At 39.1% G+C, this 20018-nt stretch overlaps 1 pseudogene; it reads right to left on the minus strand.

Annotated features, from left to right (window-relative positions):
- The window catches only part of LOC142841609 (uncharacterized), an 89929-nt pseudogene extending 85178 nt beyond the window's left edge, over positions 1-4751 (minus strand).
- Between the last annotated feature and the right edge of the window lie 15267 nt (positions 4752-20018).

Here is a 20018-nt window from a genome sequence, read left to right on the forward strand (position 1 = left end):
TTCCAAATGCCTCCTAGTGCCACATTCAATAAACTATGTGCTCTCCAAGCACTCCATACTGAAGGGGACCAACAGGGTTCACCGGGATGACTTCCAATTGCCCTTTACTTCATTGCACGCCATCTCTATATCATTAGCCTTGAAAAACTGCCTTCTCTCATCACATATTTAATATCATGGCACATCTAGAAATCTTCTATATAGAGGTTAAAAAAAGAAATGAATATTATTATGGGAAAATACTAGCCAATCCCTGGAACTTGTTTCCTTCCATAACTTCTCAATTTAAGTATAATTCTCCCCTCCATTGAAGTTCATCCATACAATGAGTTATCCAAAATCCCAGCAACATGTCTCTCTCGTAATAAACATGAACTTTGCTTCATTTAAAATAATGTACCCAAGGTCCTCCCCGCTCCATCTAGGTCTAGGAAGGTGAGCATAAAAAAATGTACCCAAATCATTGCCTAAGAGTCAGCTAAATGAAAAGGAAAACAGTTGCTTTATGCACATGTGTTCATGCAATTCGGAGACAAAAACAAGGTCTCAGCATTTGTACTTATTTTGTTAGCAATACATCAAAATGAAAGGTGCAAAGACAAGACCAGTATATTTTGGATTTATGGCAACTATAAAGTCTTTCCAACTGCCTTCAGACCTGTTTGAAGTTTCCTGTGGGCTTTCTCTTTATGGAAATAGAAGCTGAACAGAGTGAAATTGTCACAATAAGGAAAGAGAGCATCTCCCCTTCTGGGACTCGATCCATTCTAAAATTTCTGCAGGAAAGCTCGAACTAGGAGCTGAGAGTTGGTTGCCTAATTGGGTAGTTCATACAAGAACACTGTATGTTTGAGGACAAAAACTAACCATAGACATTAAAAATGTATTTGCCACGATTTGGTGCTTTTTTTTCTGTTTTAATGAGGAAGTTAATACACCGTCTTCACTCTCAAGGGCACATGAGAGCAGAAAGAACTATGACTGTCTCAATATTTTATACAAACTAGATCCCAGCATAGGAAGCAATATTCAAGAAGAGGAGGTACAGCCATTCAGCATTCTGACCATCAATCACATGAAAATTTCAACCTTTGGCCACAACTTTGTATCAAGAGTCAATTTATTCTGACCTGATGGTAATGGAGGGGGCAGGAAGCTATTTTCTACTGACGTGTGGAAAATTACAAAATAAATCTCAGATGTATTTACCCAAAACCTTGATCACAAACAAGGCAGACATGCTAAGTACAGTATATGCCTAATTTCAATTTATAATCCAAGAGATGGAGATAAAGTAATATTTTCATTTCTTTTTAAAAGAGAAACATTTCTAAGCCAATTACTTATCTTCCCCAAGTAGTATATTTATGTAGTTTAGCAACCCTTATGCTAAAGAGACAATATTTATGGGCCCTAGGTTCCTTTTTAAGTCATCATACATTCTAAAATAGGAGTATTATCTTGAAATTCATGGATGTCTCTTCTCTCACGTCAGTTTCTGAGCCCCAAAGTAACATAGCTTCTGTAAGTACAGCATTAATCTTAAACTGAATCTTGCCTAACCCTGTACATATAATATTTCATTTCATTCCTATAGAACTATAATAGTTGTTATAATTATATATATGGTATATATATATATATATATATATATATATATATATATATATATATGGGTATCCTTATTACACGATTACAATGACATATGCTAATACTGAATCTTTAGATAGGTCGCTCAAATCCAAATCTATCTGACTGCAAATTTACTCTCACAAGCTCTTACTACATAATAAACAAGCACAAAATTTCAAAACTAAATAACTCCAACCCTTTCTTCCCCGCACCTATACCCAAAGCTGAAGCGGTTCCGCTGATCTTGAGTAAGTTCAGTCGGTTAACTCCAGCTTTGGGGAAGAATCGGTTCTGCCCTCACGTGTTGTCTGATCTCCTCAGAGCAACAGGCTAGTTGAGCCATGGCAATTTTATTTTGATGGCTGAAATACAAAGTATAAGTGGGACACTCATAAGGCTAAGCTCACATCTAGATAGTTGCTGTGGCTTAATCCTGTGGAGCAAAGCCAGCCGGGTCTGCAGTGAAAAGTTTGACGGTAAGGAAACACACTCCTCTTTTAGAAAAAGAACATGGTGAGTTACTTGGCAAAAGGTATGTATACAAGAAGTGGTGGGAAAATGGAAACAATAACTCGATCTACATATCACCTTTGTTAGTGAAATCCGTGGTGTTATTTATTGTATATAATGTGATATGTATGAAATAACAACATGTCACTCTGATATACTCATGAATACTTACCAAAAAAGTATCAAGTCAAATCTGGAGGCTAGAGGGATAGCTCAGGAGTTAAGAGCACGCTGATTGTTCTTCCTATAGGCCCAGTTTTACTCCTTGCACCCACATGGCAGCTAACAATGGTCTGTAATTCCAGTCACTGGAGATCAGATGCCCTCTATTGGCCTCCATGGGCACTGCTTGCACATAGAATAGACATTCGGGAACATACACATGAAAATGAAAAAAAAAATCTCAAAAAGCAGCCATAAGAATTTGTCAGTCTGTCAGTCACTAGCTACTAAACTAAGTCAAATTAAATGTGGAGTTTGAGGATAGAGGACATTTTTTCAAATTACCTCAGAACCTCAGGAGATATATATAAATGAATGGCTTTTAGTCCTGTAACAAAAGGTTAAAAAAAAAAAAGGAAAAGACAATTACTTGACCACATGTATTCCCAGCCAGACTCTGCAGTCATTGTGATGCCAAGACCTTTTATCTCTAAATAAGAAAAAGAACAGCAGTCTTGACAGAGGGAGCTTTATATCTCCACTGAAGCAGAACTCCAATTTGTTCTTCAGGGAAATCCTTCTATATTAAACTGGCGTCCTCTCGTGGCTAAAGGAAGCTTGCATTAACATTAGATTTTAAGTGCCTTGATACCACATACAGTCTCACTAGATAGTCATTACTGGCTTGGAACTTGCTATGTAAACCAGGCTGTCCTCAAACTCACAGAGATCCACTTGTCTCTGCCTCCCAAGTGCTGGGAGTAAGGCATGCACCACACCATGCCCAGTGACATTTTTGGTAATTATTTTTCATGCATGTACCATGCAAACAATTATTATTTATAAAAGTAGATGTGTTCTAGACAGCAGTACTGGGTAGATGTAGTCATACAACTAGATATATTAAAGAATCAATTAAGAGTGAGCTATTGATGTTGCAAAGATGACACAGCAGTTTAGAGCACTAGATGACCTTCCAAAGGACTGAGGTTCAATTCCCAGCACTCATATAGGGACTCGCAGCCCTCTGTAACTCCAGGTCTAGAGGATCTCCGCTCGCTCTTCCGGACACCACCAGCAGGAGGTACACAAGTGATACACACACACCATATAAGCAAACCCCCATCCCCAACACACAAACTAAAATTTAAAAAGAAAACAAAGCAAATCAATTAAAAACAGTTAGTACAAAGCACCCATGTGGTAGATTTTCTCACTTTGGGCAATGGAACTTTCCCTTTTCTTCTGTCTCTCTCTATACTAAACATGCTTCCCGACATGGACATCACTCCTTCTCCAGAATTCTTCTCCCACCATGTTACTGTTTGTACACCCTATGTTTGACTTCCATGCTAATTTAAATTTAAAAAACATGGCTTTTTCTATTTTTCTTCTCCATTTCCCTCCTGAGGGTTGCTGCAGAGATTTATTTCTTGTGTGTCCTGGAATTTTTCTTTTAAAAGTTAACAAATATGCCCTCAAGTTTAAAACATAAAAAAAACTGAATTATTTGGATGCCAAAACCTAGACCTCTTCCTAGTATAAAATAGGTACACAGATCCTACTTAAATCATTACTTCCTTAGAAAAGGTAGAGATATCCAGAAAATATCAATGACTTCCAGTGATAACTTGTCTCTGTAATGTCAACACAATACTTACAACCTTCCTCATATGGTTGCAATTAAAAAGCGTAACAAATAGTTTTGCTGTATTGTTTTCTATTTTAACCTTCTGTAGTTCAAAGGAGTTATACAGTTCCATTAGACTTGGGCACACGTTTCAATTATGAAATATAACTTAACTTTTTGCACTTTCTTGTATATTAATGGAGAAAAAGAACTTGAGTGAATAAACAAAATGTGGAAATATATCACAAATATAAAAGGAAGCAGGAATCTAGGAAACTATAGTAGTCATAGTACACATGTGGACATTAATATACCTTCTGTCAATCCAGCTGTCCTCATATTTGTCCAGCTGTCCTCAGAGAGACTTCCTCTGGCAGCAGATGGAGACAGGGACAAAGACCCACAGCCAGGCATTATACTGAGAGAGTCTAAATTGAAGGTATCCATTTGGTCCCTCCCCTTGGAGTTCGGGGAACTCCATGCAAGAGGGTAAAGAAAAATTGTAGGAGCCAAAAGGTATGGAGGACACCAGGAGAACATGGTCCACTGAATCAACTAAGCGGGGCTCACGTGGGCTCACAGAGCCTGAAGTGTCAAGCACAGGGCCTGCAGGGGTCTGCACCAGGTCCTCTGTGGATATGTTATGGTTGGTAGCTTTGTGTTCTTGTGGGACTCCTAACACTGGAAGTGGGTGTATGTCTGACTCCTTTGTCTGCTCTTGGGACTCTTTTTCTCCTATTGGGTTGTATTGTCCAGCCTTGATATGAGAGATTTTGCCCTTCTTATTGTTTCTTGATATGTCCTTTTTGACGGTCATCTCTTGGAGGCCTGTACTTCTCCGAAGTGGAACCAGAGGAAGGTGGCTCTTGGGGAAAGGGTAAGTTAGGGGTAGCTGGTAGGAGTGGACAGAGGGGGGACTGTGATTGGGAAATATTGTTTGGGAGAATAATCTATTCTCAATTAAAAATAAAGAAAATACAGTGTATCCAAATACATATACCTTCTGTTAAGTAATAGTGCACAATTCTATCTACAGAAAGGGAGCTGAATCACAGAATTCTCCAAAAACAAAATAAAAATGTGAGCCAATATGTCAAAACTTAGTGAACATTTTTATGACCTATTGTATCATTGCAAGTCATTAGAGAGGAGATTTTGATGAACATCGATTTCAAACATCAAGAAAAATAAATGATCCTCCATTTCTTTCCTTCTCTTTGTTCTCACCTTCAAGTTGTTAAGGTCTTTGAGAAGAATAAAAGATGACACTTCAGTAGCTCACAAATCAGACTTAACTGTTCCCATGTCAGTTTGAGTTTAGAAAAGATTACTTTCATCTAAAAGCCTTCTCAGATACAGTACTACGGTTAGGTACTATGTCACCTCTAGAAATGATTTATACTGCATCCATCTAAAATGTAAAATATTAGAGAACTCTGCCTTCCATCTGTCTCCATACTTCTAAAACAGCTCCCAACAGTGCCTTGGTGTAAAAAAGAACAAAGAAAGGCATTTTCCTATTATTTAACTTTCTAATACTTTAAAGTAAACTCATGGTTATATTGAGGTTCAGAATAGAGGTCAAAATGATCACACACACAACTATTTTCCTGTCAAGTTAAGCCTAAAGTTTGATCACTTTTTAATTTAATAAAAAATATAAATTGCATTTAATGTCCCTTGTGATAAAGATAAGTATGAAATAATCAATTTCTCAATAAACTCCCAATCTGACAGGCATGATAAGAGGTAGCACGTATTTACAATATGCATAAAAAGATGATCATTGCCATAGAAAAGGCTCACTGGTGCTTTCAGAAAAATAAAATAGCTTCAAAACTAAACAAAGCTGGGAATATAATGATGTTCTATTCTGGTTGAATCTCATGGAAGGGATCATTGAAGAAACATAAAGGGTTTTATACATAAGAGGCAACAAAGGAGTTGGAAACTTTCAGACAAACCCAGTGAGAATAGCAAGACAGCAACTCTTAGTGCCTGGACAAGTAGTATAGATTTTATAAGACAATTGGTAAGAAAAAAATGCAATGTGATATTAGCTCTTTAGAAGAGATGTGAGGCTGGAATAACATGAAAGGTCTCATTCGGGTGGATGCTAACAATTGCCTGTTCCAATAAATGGCCCCATAATGAGATCTCAAGCCAAGGCACTAACAGTAGGAGTGGCAAAATTGTCCAAAGTCAAAATATACAAAGAGGTATAATTATTGGAACAGCGTAAATGCTTATATGAACACTCAATGTAGAGAATTCCTAGTTTTGTGACTATGAAAAAAAAAGCTGCGACATTAAAACCCTGTGGAAAGTTGAAAAGAAGCATATATGGAAAATCTAGAGATAAGCAGTCCAACTGGAAAACATCCTCAACAATCAGCCAGGATGCTCCGCTTCGTTTAAGCTCCACTTTGGAAACTCTGGTAGCCCCATTCAGTTTTGTGATTTCATCGTATGCGTTAACAGAAAATATAGACAGTAGAGTTATCACAGGCTAGGTACTGTCAGGAACCACCAGCAAGGAGGTAAAAGAGAGTGGACATCTTACACTACTAGCAAGAGGGCATTGAAAAGACAATTCCTGTGGCAGACGTTTGATAGGGTAGTTTATTACCCCTCATCAACTCCTTTTCCTCATCCACATGCCTTTTCCCTTCCTGTTGTGCTGGGGCTACAGGTGTGTGCCACATAATTCAGCTTCCTTTATCATGTGACAAATTTCATTGTACATTTTTAAAGTATATGATACAATGTTCTAAACTTTGTATAAATTTGTATAAATAGAGAAACAAATTAACATCCATCACCTCATGTAATTACTGTTTCTCTCCTTGTATAAGAGCAACTATAAGAATCTCATTTAGCAAAACAAGTAAATTGTGCTACTAATGGTTATAATCTTATGACATACATTAGCTATTACATAATTGCTACTGTAAATATTGTCAGCTTTTCATTCATCTTCTACTTCAAGATTTTCAGTTCTTCTCTACTCTTCCACTTGACCCTTAGCCATGGTAGAGCAAACATATTCACAGAGCAGTATAACTGATTTGGTATTTCCAATATATACTGCTTAATTGAGCTTTAGAAGAAGTTAGTTTATCTCAGTGGGTGAACCCCTCATGGTCTTGACTTCCTTGCTCATACTCTCCCTCCTTGTGCCTGAGCTAATGGGAGCTCACCAATTCCAACTGGACTAGGAATGAATGAGCATGGGATCAAACTAGTCCCTCTGAATATGATTGACTATTGGGGCAGACTGAGGGGCCAATGACAGTGGCACTGAGATTTGTCTCTACTGGATGTACTGGCTTTTTGGGATCCTATTCTCTTTGGATGTATACCTTGCTCAACCGAGATGTAGTGGGGAAAGCCTTGGCCTTTTCACAGGGCAGAGTGCCTTGCCCTCTCTTATGACTGGAGGGGGAAGGGGGAAAGGAAGTATGCAGGGAGGGGAATGGGAGGAGGGGAGGAAGTGGGAATTTGGATTGGCATTTTTGTAAAGTAATAAAATAAAATTTAAAAAAAGAAAGAAAAAAGTTTAACTTATTAAGAAGTGGTAGAAATTATTGGCAATTAGGAAAAACAAAATTCCCTTTTTGAAAATCTCAACCACCAAAAAAAAAAAGGAATTGGGAAGAAAACAGGGAATGACAGAGGGAAAGAAACAGGAAGAGAAGGTGTACTGAAGAGGTTGGAAAAATGAATGCATTCGAGTATTCGAGTAGAATTACATGAACATGACTTTTAAAATACTTCAAATCAATACAAAGGCAAGAAATAAAGGTTACCCACCCTCAATATCCATAATTCTAATATCCATTAAGCTTCAGATACATAGACCATACTTAAGTCCACTAGATTATTTTTATGAATAACAAAAACTTGTGTTTTTTCTTCTTTTATTGTTTTTATTGAGCTATATATTTTTCTCTGCTCCTCTCCCTTCCTCTACCCTCACCTTCTACCATCTCCTATGATCCGCACACTCCCAGTTTACTCAGGAGATCTTGTCTTTTTCTACTCCCCATGTAGATTAGATCCATGTATGTCTCTCTTAGGGTCCTCATTGCTGTCTAGATTCTCTGGGATTGTGAATTGTAGGCTTGTTTTTCATTGATTTATATCTCAAAGGTATGAGCGAGTAATATGATATTTGTCTTTCTGGGTCTGGGTTACCTTACTCAATATGTTTTCTAGATCCATCCATTTGCCTGCAAATTTCAAGATGTCATTTTTTCTGCTGTGTAGTACTCCATTGTGTAAATGTACCACATTTTCCTTATCCATTCTTTGGCCGAGGGGCATTTAGGTTGTTTTCAGGTTCTGGTTATGACAAACAATGCTGCTATGAACATAGTTGAGCACATGTCCTTGTGGTATGATTGAGCATCCTTTGGGTATATACCCAAAGTGGTATTGCTGGGTCTTGAGGTAGTTTGTGTCCTAATTTTTTTGAGAAATTGCCACAGACCTTTAAAGAGCAATATTCAACTTCATATGAAAAAGCCAAATACCGCTGAGCTGTGGTGGCCCACACCTTTAATCCCAGCACTTGGGAGGCAGAGGCAGGCGGATCTCTGTGAGTTTGAGACCAGTCTGGTCTACAACGGCTAGTTCCAGGACAGGCTCCAAAACCACAGAGAAACCCTGTCTCAAAAAAAAAAAAAGCCAAATACCCAGGATAGCCAAAACAATCCTGTACAATAAAAGAACTTCTGGAGGCATCACAACCCCTTACTTCAAATGCTACTACAGAGCTACAGTACTGAAGACAGCCTGGTATTGGCATAAAAACAGACATGAGGACCAATGGAACCAAATCAAAGACCCATTAGATGTGTTTAAAAGGTAGAAACAAGGGATAGAGAGATGGCTCAGAGGTTAAGAGAACTGGCTGCTGTTCTGGAGGTCCTGAGTTCAATTTCCAGCAACCACATGATGGCTCACTGATGGAGGAAGGTCATTGGCTAATAAAGGAACTGCCTTGGCCCATGTTATTGGTTAGGACATAGGTAGGTGGAGTAAACAGAACAGAATGCCGGGAGGAAGAGGAAGTGAGCTCAGACTCCACAGCTCTCCTCTCCGGAGCAGACGCCTCAGAGAGATGCCATGCTCCCCGCTCCAGGGAAGATGCACGCTATGAAGCTCCGACCCAGGATGGACATAGGCTAGAATCTTCCCGGTAAGACCGGTGCTATACAGATGATAAGAAATGGGCTAGTTCAGGTGCGAGAGTTAGCCTAGAAGAGGCTAGGTAGAAATGAGCCAAGCAGTGTTTAAATGAATACAGTGTCTGTGTAATTATTTCGTGCAAAAGCTAGCCAAGCAGGCGGCAGGGGTGTTGGGGACGCAGCCCCGCCACTCTTATTACTACAAATGGCGCCCAGACGTGTGGCTAACTGAGTCCACAGAAAGCCTGAGAAAGCTTGGAAAAGAATAGAGTAAAGCATGTTTCTTATGGCAATTTCTCGGGTCTACTCTGCTTGCCAGAGGCAAGCAAGCGCCTCATCTAAGAGAGGCTTCCTGACTCAACTTTAGCTGCAAAGGCTGCAGCTCATTAAGAGGTCCTGCCACGAAACACTTAAACGGTGTTGACGAAAAGCTGAACGCATGCTTTTTGGTTTTCAGCCGTAGCAGGAAAAAAGCTGTGCCGTTTAAAAATGCCAGCTTTCTGGGCCATCCTGCCAGGGCAAACTCTGACTGTTTGAGGCAGGAGGGCCAGCTACCGAGAGAGGGCTTGACTGTTGTCTGTTGTAGCTTGTTTGATGGCAAGGACCTTGAAACACTGTAGACTTGTGGCACTGAATGCAGCTCTGGCCGGTACCTCAGCCACAACATTGGAATGGCAGAAAGCTAAGGAATGGGCTACATCTAGCCGGCAAAGCCACGCCTTTAGTCCTACTGAGATTGCTTGGTAAATTAAAGACTCATGTGGTCAGAAAAAGAGAGATATACAGTAAAGAGAGATTCAAAGACAAAGAAAATTTCTAAATGGTTTACTGTGTGTTAAAAATATATGCAAGCTAAAAGTTGAAGTTCTTAAAGTAAAAAAGAAAAGGAAGAGAGTTGTTGTGTGTACACACCTTTAATCCCAACACTTGGAAGGCAGAGGGAGACTGACCTCTGTGACTTCGAGGTGTGGTAGCACACACCTTTAATCCCAATGCCTGGGAGGCAGAGACGGGCGGATCTCTGAGAGTTCAAAGACAGCCTGGTCTACAGAGCTATTCCAGGTCAAAGATATATGCTCAAAAAGCAAAAAGTTACCATAGGAATGTCACAGCTTAGATTCTTAAGCACCTAGTGATTTAAAGGTGCAAATCAAAAGTGTTCCTGGATAGTAAAAAATTGCAGATTCACAATAGGACAGATTCAGACCACTAAATGAGTCACACTGTTGGATGAATGTATGTAGGCTTGGGAGAGAGAAGAAAAAAGAATATAGAAAATAAAGTTAATGTTAAAAAAAAGGTAAAGTCTTTAAAGAGACAGAATAAAGTAAAGTGATAGAGTAAAAATAAGCCACGTAAAAATGGAAAATTCACAGAGAGTCTGGATTATGTACATTGTGTTTTCTTTAAATTTTTTGACTGTGAAGGAGCTAAGTACAGAGAGATATTTCATTATATGGGCTGCCAAGCTAAACCAGAATGGATATAAGGGTATTACGATTTCAAAATTTGGATCTAAGGACATGATGCTTTGGAAAGGAGTTTCTTATTTTGTTTTCACAGAGGATGAGACCTTGTTCATTTCTTCTATTCCAATTTGGTATGATGGACCACGTCCTCCTGAAGGGTTGGTGTGAACACCTTCAGAAAATTGCTTCGCTCAACTGCCAACTGAGATGAAACTAGCACAGAGGTTATACCATGAAAGACCTAATTAATGACGCCCCCATTCAGCAGGAAGCAGTTTGGAGAGAAAAAACTGCGCCCATGTTCCCAAATATGGTTTATAAGTTCTTTTACATTTAAAGGGGGATATGATATAGGTATGAATAATTTGCATTAGTATAGATTTTGCTTTATTGATAGAGATTTACGCTCAATTTTGTTATATGTATAAGTGTTTCTGATTTTGATTAAGGTATTGTGATTGTGTAGTTCATTTAAATATGTACTGTATAATTAAGAAATATAGGTTGTTAATGGATAATCATCGATAACAGTAAAGCTTGTAGTCATGTTAGTTAGATTTTCTAGATATATAGAGATATATTTTAGATAGACATTCTTCATGTCTTTCAAAGATTACAGAATAGGACATTTAATGTTTTAATAACTGAGGACTTTTCGTGACAATGAGACACTCTGCTCCTGGCAGCACCAATCTACTTCAAGAGGAAGATGGGCATCGAAGAGGCTCATTATGGAGTTTGATAGCCATTTGGGCAAGAAACTGCTCTAGCCTGGACTATTGCATAAACTGGACACAGAGAGCCCGCAGAGAGAGGACTACTGAACTTGCCTAAGGTGAGATGATCTTTCGGGGTTCCTGATTCATGAAAGAGTCTGCAAGACAATCTGCAGGACACAACAGATAGTGACTGAACTGACTTTGAATTTTCCTGCTTTATGGAAATGTCTGCTGGATACCATGGGCCTGAAGGCTGAAGACGGATGCCCCAACAGTACAGAGGAACTTTGGGTGACTGTCCAGGCAGCGAGATGTCTCTGTCATTTCTAGAGTTTTAAAAGTTGCTTTTTTTCTTGTTTGCTTAGGTAGTATTGTATCTTTCTGGAGTCTTTGATGGAGTTAAGAATAGTTAGTTATAGCTATAGTTTTCCTTAGTTATGATAAAGATTATTTTAACTTTTACTTGATAACTGTTTCGTTATATGTAATTTTGCTATGTTAAAGTTAAAGCCTTTTTTTTTAAAACCGAAAAAGGGGAAATGATGGAGGAAGGTCATTGGCTAATAAAGGAACTGCCTTGGCCCATGTTATTGGTTAGGACATAGGTAGGTGGAGTAAACAGAACAGAACGCTGGGAGGAAGAGGAAGTGAGCTCAGACTCCACAGCTCTCCTCTCCAGAGTAGACGCCTCAGAGAGCCACCATGCTCCCCACTCCAGGGAAGATGCACGCTATGAAGCTCCGACCCAGGATGGACTTAGGCTAGAATCTTCCTGGTAAGACCGGTGCTATACAGATGATAAGAAATGGGCTAGTCCAGGTGCGAGAGTTAGCCTAGAAGAGGCTAGGTAGAAATGAGCCAAGCAGTGTTTAAATGAATACAGTGTCTGTGTAATTATTTCGGGCAAAAGCTAGCCAAGCAGGCGGCTGGGGTGTTGGGGACGCAGCCCTGCTGCTCATATTACTACAAATGCTCACAACCATCTGTAATGAGATCTGTTGCCCAGAACACTATATACATAATAAATAAATTTTTTTAAAAAAAAGAAAAGGTAGAAACAAGAGAGGGTATTGCCTCCAAGATTTCCGTTATCAGTCTAAGCTTTGCTCATATCAGATGTCTGAATTCAGCCAATGTACTTACATTTTAACCTTAATTTTGTCAGATATAAAATGTTTACAATAACACTGTTCTATGGTGCTATGTTAAACTAAAAGTATGCATGAATGTGGGGAGTGTGTGGTGGTGTTCAATGACACCTACCATCAACATACTCATAGTCCCAAGTAACTTCCAGTTCACTTCTTTATAGAATTGCTGTTTGTTGGCATTAAACAAAATAATGACTGTTGGCACCTAGAAAACAGTAGATTAACTCACAACAAACTTATAAAGTAAAACACTGGTGTTAAAGTTAACTTCTATATATTTGTGTTCCTTTTTAAGTCATCTTTGAGAACACACTTCTTTTACTGAGCAATGTCTATTGGTCTTATCAAACTTCTAAATATTCTACATGCTAAAATAAAACTTGCTGCATTCCCTGGAATATTTTCCATCACTATAAAACACAATCTTTCTGCAGTGCTTTTTTTAAGACACAAGCCATATTTGACTTTGAAACTCCGCAAAGAGGGAAAATGCAGTGTTGATTAGCTTTTTAATCTCCACTAAGTTCTCAAGATAGCTGAAGCCAACTCTACATCTTAGTTGCATAAGCTTGGCCCTAATTTCAGTATACATGACCTTGAAACTTAGGCTGAAATACTACAATGCCCATGGATGTCTGACATTTTGTAGTAATTACTTGCATAAAACCTGATTCTTCATATATGAACAGAACATTAGTTTCAGAAAAACTAATATGGCTCATAAATGTGTGTGCTAATGTTTTAAATGCTATTTGCTATGATAATTAATAAAGTGCAACATCATCGCAAGACAGTTATGCTCTTTCCTTTAGTTTGTGTATGTGTGTGTGTGTGTTTTCTGGTTGTGCTGGGGATCTAACATGGAGCCATGAGGCTACTAAGCCAGTGATTCTCAACCTGTGGTTTGCAACCCCTTTGGTAAACTTCTAGCTCCAAAAAAATTATTTACATTATGATTCATAATAGTAGCAAAGTTACAGTTATGAAGTAGCAATGAAATAATTTTAAGGTAGGCGGTCACTACAATATGAAGAACTGTATTAAAGGGCTACAGCATTAGGAAGGTTGAGAACCACTGGTTAGGATGTAAGGCCTTGTTGGAGTAGGTGTAGCTACCAGAAACCCAAATCAAGCTAACAATAAAATTTATGAGTTCAAGTATTTGAAAAGAATATGAGTAAATCCAGGAATACGTAGGTCTAGTATCTCAACCCATGAAAATGGAATCCATTCTTTTAAATATCTCAGCTTTGTACCTTTCAGTCTTATCCTCAAGTACAAAGACAGTCTCCAGTAGTGGAAGGTGTCCATAAGCCCCACTTGCACAGAACAAAAGGTGCTGCCTACTTTTGACAATCCCAGTAAATGCTGTCTTGAGTTGGGTTGCCCATACCTATCTTGAATGTAATTACTATAGTCATGGGTATGGGATAGTCTGATAAACCAGCGCATATATAGCTGTAGCACCCTGAATAGATCAGATCTCATTTGATAGACAAAGCCTGAGATTATACCAGTGGAATCAAAATTATGTAATATACGTGGACTGGGAGTATAAAGTAGAGAATGGTTCACCATAGAAAAATTAAAAAATTAAAATTACGTTAGTAAAGGGAAGGGATGCCAAGCAAGAAAAATATGGTGGCTGTAGGAACCTAGTGGAATATACAGTGATTATATGCAGTAGTTCATTTTCCTAACATAAGTGGATCTGAAGTGTTCTGCTTAACAACAAATTTCCAAATTGTAACATAATGATAATCATGAACTAGTTCTTTTTTCTTTATAAGTGAATGTATACCATTCTGTGGGTATAGCTTACAGGACAGAGTGCCTACATAGTATACCAGAGGCTCTGAATTTGATCCCCAGTACTTTCAAAACCAGGAGGGTGGCTCACAGGCCTATAATACAGTTCCAACCCTTTCAGAGCTGGAAACAGGAAGATGAAACATTCAAGGTCATCCTCATACTTAACCAGCTCCAAGCGTGCATAAGCTACAAGAAAATAAACCCTGTCTCTATACAGAACAGTTAAATCTTTAGGACCTGGGATGGAGTTCAGTGCTAGAGTGCTTGCCTCACGTGTTTGCTGCCCAAGGTTTAATCCCCACTGCTCCCTTCTCCCCTCCAAAAATAGAAGTAGACTGATTTAGATCAAGTACACGAACAAAGACCTGAAGTATCTGCCTTTCATTTAGAGTGTAGAGAACATTATGCTGAAGATACCTATTTTGGAAATTCATCTGCCTGTAAGTAACTAGCTCAGAGAGTTTTCCTGGACCATTAAGCAACTTTACAAAGCATTGCTATCTCTAGGGAGGAGAAAACTCTGTGAAAAGAAAATAGAAAGCAAGCACAATTTTTTCAGCAAGAACTTCCTTTCAGTTTAGCTCATTTCTGAATCATCTGAGACTTCCAGATTCCCTACTTCAAAACGTGATCACGAATTCCTCTTGTGCCACCTGGAAATTAGTTATTTATTCTACACATGAAGGTCTTCGCGCTTAACATTTTCTTCCTTCGGATACCTTAGCATGAATTATATAAGGCTCATTATGATAGCGTACTCTAATGAGCACAATTGTCACAATTATTATGCATTTGTGACCTCTCTGACTGCTGTGCTCATTCTGGCTATCTGAATGTTCATCTTTCTGTGGAAGGAAAATCTCTGATGTCATTAAGGACAGCTTCACAGTGACTTTCTGCAAACGTTTTTATAAAGTGCTTGTGAAGAGGCCTGCTTTAGTCTTTCATTCCTTTGGCGGTATGGAGCCCTAGCCGAAAGCTTATACAATCATGCATAAGAGACAGATTGCTCCCCCCAAACACTATTGTCTTAACTACACGGTAATATTTAGAACTCCAAACCCTTGTCCCTAACAACTGTAAGGAAGGAATTCCTTCCAGATTGCTTGGCTTATTATTAAATAAATATCTGAAACATCTTATAAAAATGTTGCTTGTGGAGGGTGAAAAGATAGCTCAGTAGTTAGGAGTGCTTCCAGTTCTTGCAGAGGACAAGAATTCAGCTCCCAGCATCTACATCTGGCTACCCACAAACACCTGTGACTCTAGCATTGGGTCCTCTGGAGCACACCCAAACACAGGTGCTCAGACACATGTATGTATACATACACACAAATAAAAACAAGTCTCTAAAAGGTGTTGTTTTAGGGTTTGGGTTATATGCCTACAATCTCAGCACTTGGATGCATAGAAGCAGGAGGACAAATTCTAGGCCATCCTTGGCTGCATACCAAGACTTTGTCTCAGGGGGAAAACACTTAACTGAATGTTCAAGCAGTACCTCAAATGATTTCCATAGAAATAATCTGAATTTGCTTTCTCTTCTAGTTTCCTAAGGTTTTTGCCCTTTATCACTTACCTTTTAAATTTTATTATTTTAAATTTATGACCATAAATTAGATAAACTTATAGTATACAAAATAATGTTTCAATATATATTTATAAAATATTTATGCCTTGTAAAATGATCAAATGAAATTAAAATACATATTGCCTCACATTTTTGTGATAAGAATATTGAAAATCTACTTTCCAAGCAACTTTGAATCCTACAATATATTAAGTATCATCACTGCAGTGTACGGTAGATTTGAATTGACTCCTTTTGCTTAACTGAAATTTGATATGATTCGGTATCTCATTCTCTTCATCATCAGCTAGCATCATAGTAACTTCTATGGTGTTCGCTTTTATGAACTCAACCTCTTTCATTCTTTTATTATTATGATTTTTTTCTTCTTTTTACACTACTGAAACGAATTTTATTTTTTAAAATCTATTGAAATAGAATTACATAGCTTTCCTCCTCACTTTCCGCCCTTCAGCCCCTCCCAGCTACCATCCCTCAAATTTCTCCAGTGTCACCCCACTTTCAAGTTAATAGCCTCTTTTTGTTTGACTATTACTGTTATATAAATATATTTGTATGTATGTGTATCCACAAATACAAATACATATATAAATTATATATAAATGTACAAATGTAATATATATTATACAAATATATATAGCAGCACACACACACACACACATATATGCCAGGAGCCATTTCAGGCTTCTCCTTTCTCACATCTCACAGCGCCTTGAAGTAAAACCTTTGAGACAGAAACTTAAAGTTAACCAAAACATTACATGCTAACCTTGGAGACTCAAGCTCTGGAAAGCACCACAGAGTGTCTTCATGGCTTGCTGCTTATCACTAACAGCAGGTGTTCTAGCCACTGACCTTGCAACTGCCCCGCTTAGCTGCCAAACTGCCGAATCCCTTTTCCTTTCCCCCTTCCCTAGTTCCCCCTGCCCGAGTTCCTCGCTGAGGAGTATATAAGACAAAAAGCTTGCTTCAATAAAAGAAGACCTTGACAAATTGAGAACAGAATTCTGTTTTGCCTGCTTGGTCTTCTTTCCCTTTCTCACCCATGTTCTTTCAGGTAGTGCCCCTTCAGACCCTGAAATAACTGGACCTGCTGGGCGGGTTACATATATATGTATATATCATGCTGAATCCATTTTTGTTAGTGGTATGTATATGGTTTCAAAACTGAGCACTCTGTGTTGAACAACCAATAAGGAGGCTTACTTCTGGAAGAGGCTAATTTTTCTTCTCCAGGCAGTCACAGTTTGCCTGTAATTCTTTGTCTAGGAGTAGGAACCTGAAAAATACCCCCACTTCCTTCTGTGTTGATATATCTATTAACATTAACCATCATTCTGGTCTTGTTTGTACAGTCATTTCTAGGAAGAACTGTTTCACAGCAGATTTCCTGATATTCTGACTCTTATAAACTTTCCATCCCTTCTTCCATGATGTTCCCTGACCCCCAAAGCGGGAGTTGTTGTGTAAATAAATCCACTAGGGCTGGGCATCCTATGATCTGTTGATGTCTGTAGCGTGTTCATTTGTGGTTTTCTATGATGATCTCCATTTACTATAAAGAGACGTGAAAGGCAGTAACTACATGATTCTGTGGGAATACAGGAAGATTTAGATTGTAGTAAGGGTATTCACCGCCACCCTACCCACAATAGCCAGGAAACAACTGACTAGTTTCCAGTAGCAGGCATGATTTACCTCCTGATGATGGGCCTTAAGTCTTCTAAACAGTTGTTGCCTGCCACTCACATGTGAAAGCCATTTATTTTACCTTTATGTGTCTCTTGTCTTGCAGGCCAGTGTCATGGCTCATAGATGTTGCAGCTGGTAGGACTATTTATTTGCTCCCTTTTGACAGCTTGCATGGTATTTTCTAGAACTGTGGAAGATAGATCACAGGAAAGAGTTTTAGGGGCCAGATCCAGCTTGAATAATCTGAGTTCTACAGGCGTGTCTTCAGCAATATGGACCCGTACTCAAGATCTGTGAAGCAACCAAGAGCTCCACAAGTTTTTCTATATTGCTGCGGGAGTCACTTGGAATACCTGACCAACCATTTGAGCTCATGTTTGGTACTGGGAATTTTGTTAATCTATGGTGAGAATTTTAGGGAGCACTGTCAGTCCAAGGGTTTGATCTTTCTCCCTCTCCCTCTCTCCCTCTCCCCTCTCCCTCCTTCTTTCCCTTCCTCTTTCCCTCCCTCTCCCTCCTTCTCTCTCTCTCCCTCCCCATTATTCCATTTTCTGCTTCACATCACCTGTATCCTGCTAGTACTTTCCCAAGCCCTCCCACAGGGTCCCTTCCTACTTGCCTGGTTTCTGCAGTTACTCCACGTTGTATACTCACATCTGAGGATTTGGTGCCAGAAGTTGCAGGTGAGAAACAACATGTGGCATTTGTCTTTCTGGGTCTGGGCTACCTCACACCATGTAATCTTTTGTAGGACCATCCACTCACCTGCAAATTTCATTTCCCTTTTCCTTGGAGCTGAAGAAAATTCTATTTATCGACAGAACCCAATTCCAACACCTATGAAATACGACAATGGCCAGCAGGGCGAGATATGCATAAAGGTGCAGGAAGTGGCACTCACATGTGAGGGGCAGCCAGTAGCTATCTAATGGACTTACGGCCCATTCACCAGGAGAGAAATCATGCCTTGTATTGGAAAACAGCTTTCCCCAGTTAGGAATCTTAGAAAAGAACCTACTACCATTACTTATGACTACTACCTACTACTACTGCTATTATATGCTTGTTTTGCTTCCAAGTATGTCTGCGAACTGCATGTGTGCAGTGCCCACAGAGGCCAGCAGAAGGAGCTGGAGACACTGAAATGAGTCACAATGGTTGTGAGTTTCCATGCGACTGTTGAGGCCCAAACCATGATCCTCTGGAAAAAACAGCCAGTGTTCATAACTACTGAACCATACTTTTTTAAAGACATTTATTGTTACTATTTTTTACACGATGTTTACGCATGTGTGGATTTACAGATGTGCACAGTGCCCAAAGAGGCTAGAAGAGGGCATTGTATTCCCTGGAGCTGGAATTACAGGCAGCAGTGAACAGCAGTGAGCCTGATGTGGACGCTGGGAATTGAACTGCATCATCTGTAAAAGCAATATGAGCTCTTAACTGCTGAGCCTGTTTTCCAGCCCCAACCTCTTTCCTAAGTAACATCTTTCTTGAAAGGTTCATACTATTGTGTATGTTTATATTTTTATTGTTTTATTTTATTTTTTGCTTTTTGGTTTTTGGTTTTTTGACAGGGTTTCTCTTTGTCCCTTTTGGCTGTCTTGGAACTCTCTCTGTAGACCAGGATGGCCTCGAATTCACAGAGATCCACCTGCCACTGCCTCCCAAGTGCTGGGACTAAAGGCGTGCGCCACCACAACCCAGCAGATTTTAATTTTATTTGAAAGTGAAACATAATGTATTTTCCCTGTCAGTTAAAACAGTCTCCTAAACATATATGCCTCGTTCCACACAGTATATTTCAGTGCACCATAACAAATACTATCCAGACATCTTTGTTTATATTTCCATCTAACATTCTAATTCTAACATTGTCTTTTACTTTTAGCTTTGCAGTTAAAATGTATCTGGGCCCCACTACCAGTACTTTCTCTCAGCATAGTATGGAGGTTTACACAAGTAGAGCTCGTGAGAATTAGCTGTGACAGTGTATGCCCATAATCTCAATACTCAGGAAACTGAAACAGGAAGATTGCTAATTCAAGGCCAGCATGAACGACACAGTGAGACCCTGTCTCAGAACAGGCTTCCTTGGCCGGGAGAGATGACTCAGTGCGTGGTTAAGAGTACCCACTTCTCTTTCAGAAGACCTCCGCTCGTAGGGGCACAGAGAGACTGAACCAAAAAAAGACAGATTTTTTTTCATTCAGCTAAAGCAATATTGTCCAGTAACCAAAAATAACATGAAAACAACATGCAACCCAAATAAATAAATTTATTGTCATTTGAGATATTCAATGAAAAGGGACTTGTTATTAGTTTATGATGCTGAACACACACACACCTATTCCTTTTTCCTCCCTCTCCTCCCCCATTTTGACCCTTCCTCCCTGTTTGTGCATGTATATGAGTCTTTTGCTTTTCTTATACCCTCATAACATCGATGATGACC

This window comes from Microtus pennsylvanicus, chromosome X (genome assembly GCF_037038515.1).
Source record: "Microtus pennsylvanicus isolate mMicPen1 chromosome X, mMicPen1.hap1, whole genome shotgun sequence".
Classification (NCBI taxonomy): Eukaryota; Metazoa; Chordata; class Mammalia; order Rodentia; family Cricetidae; genus Microtus; species Microtus pennsylvanicus.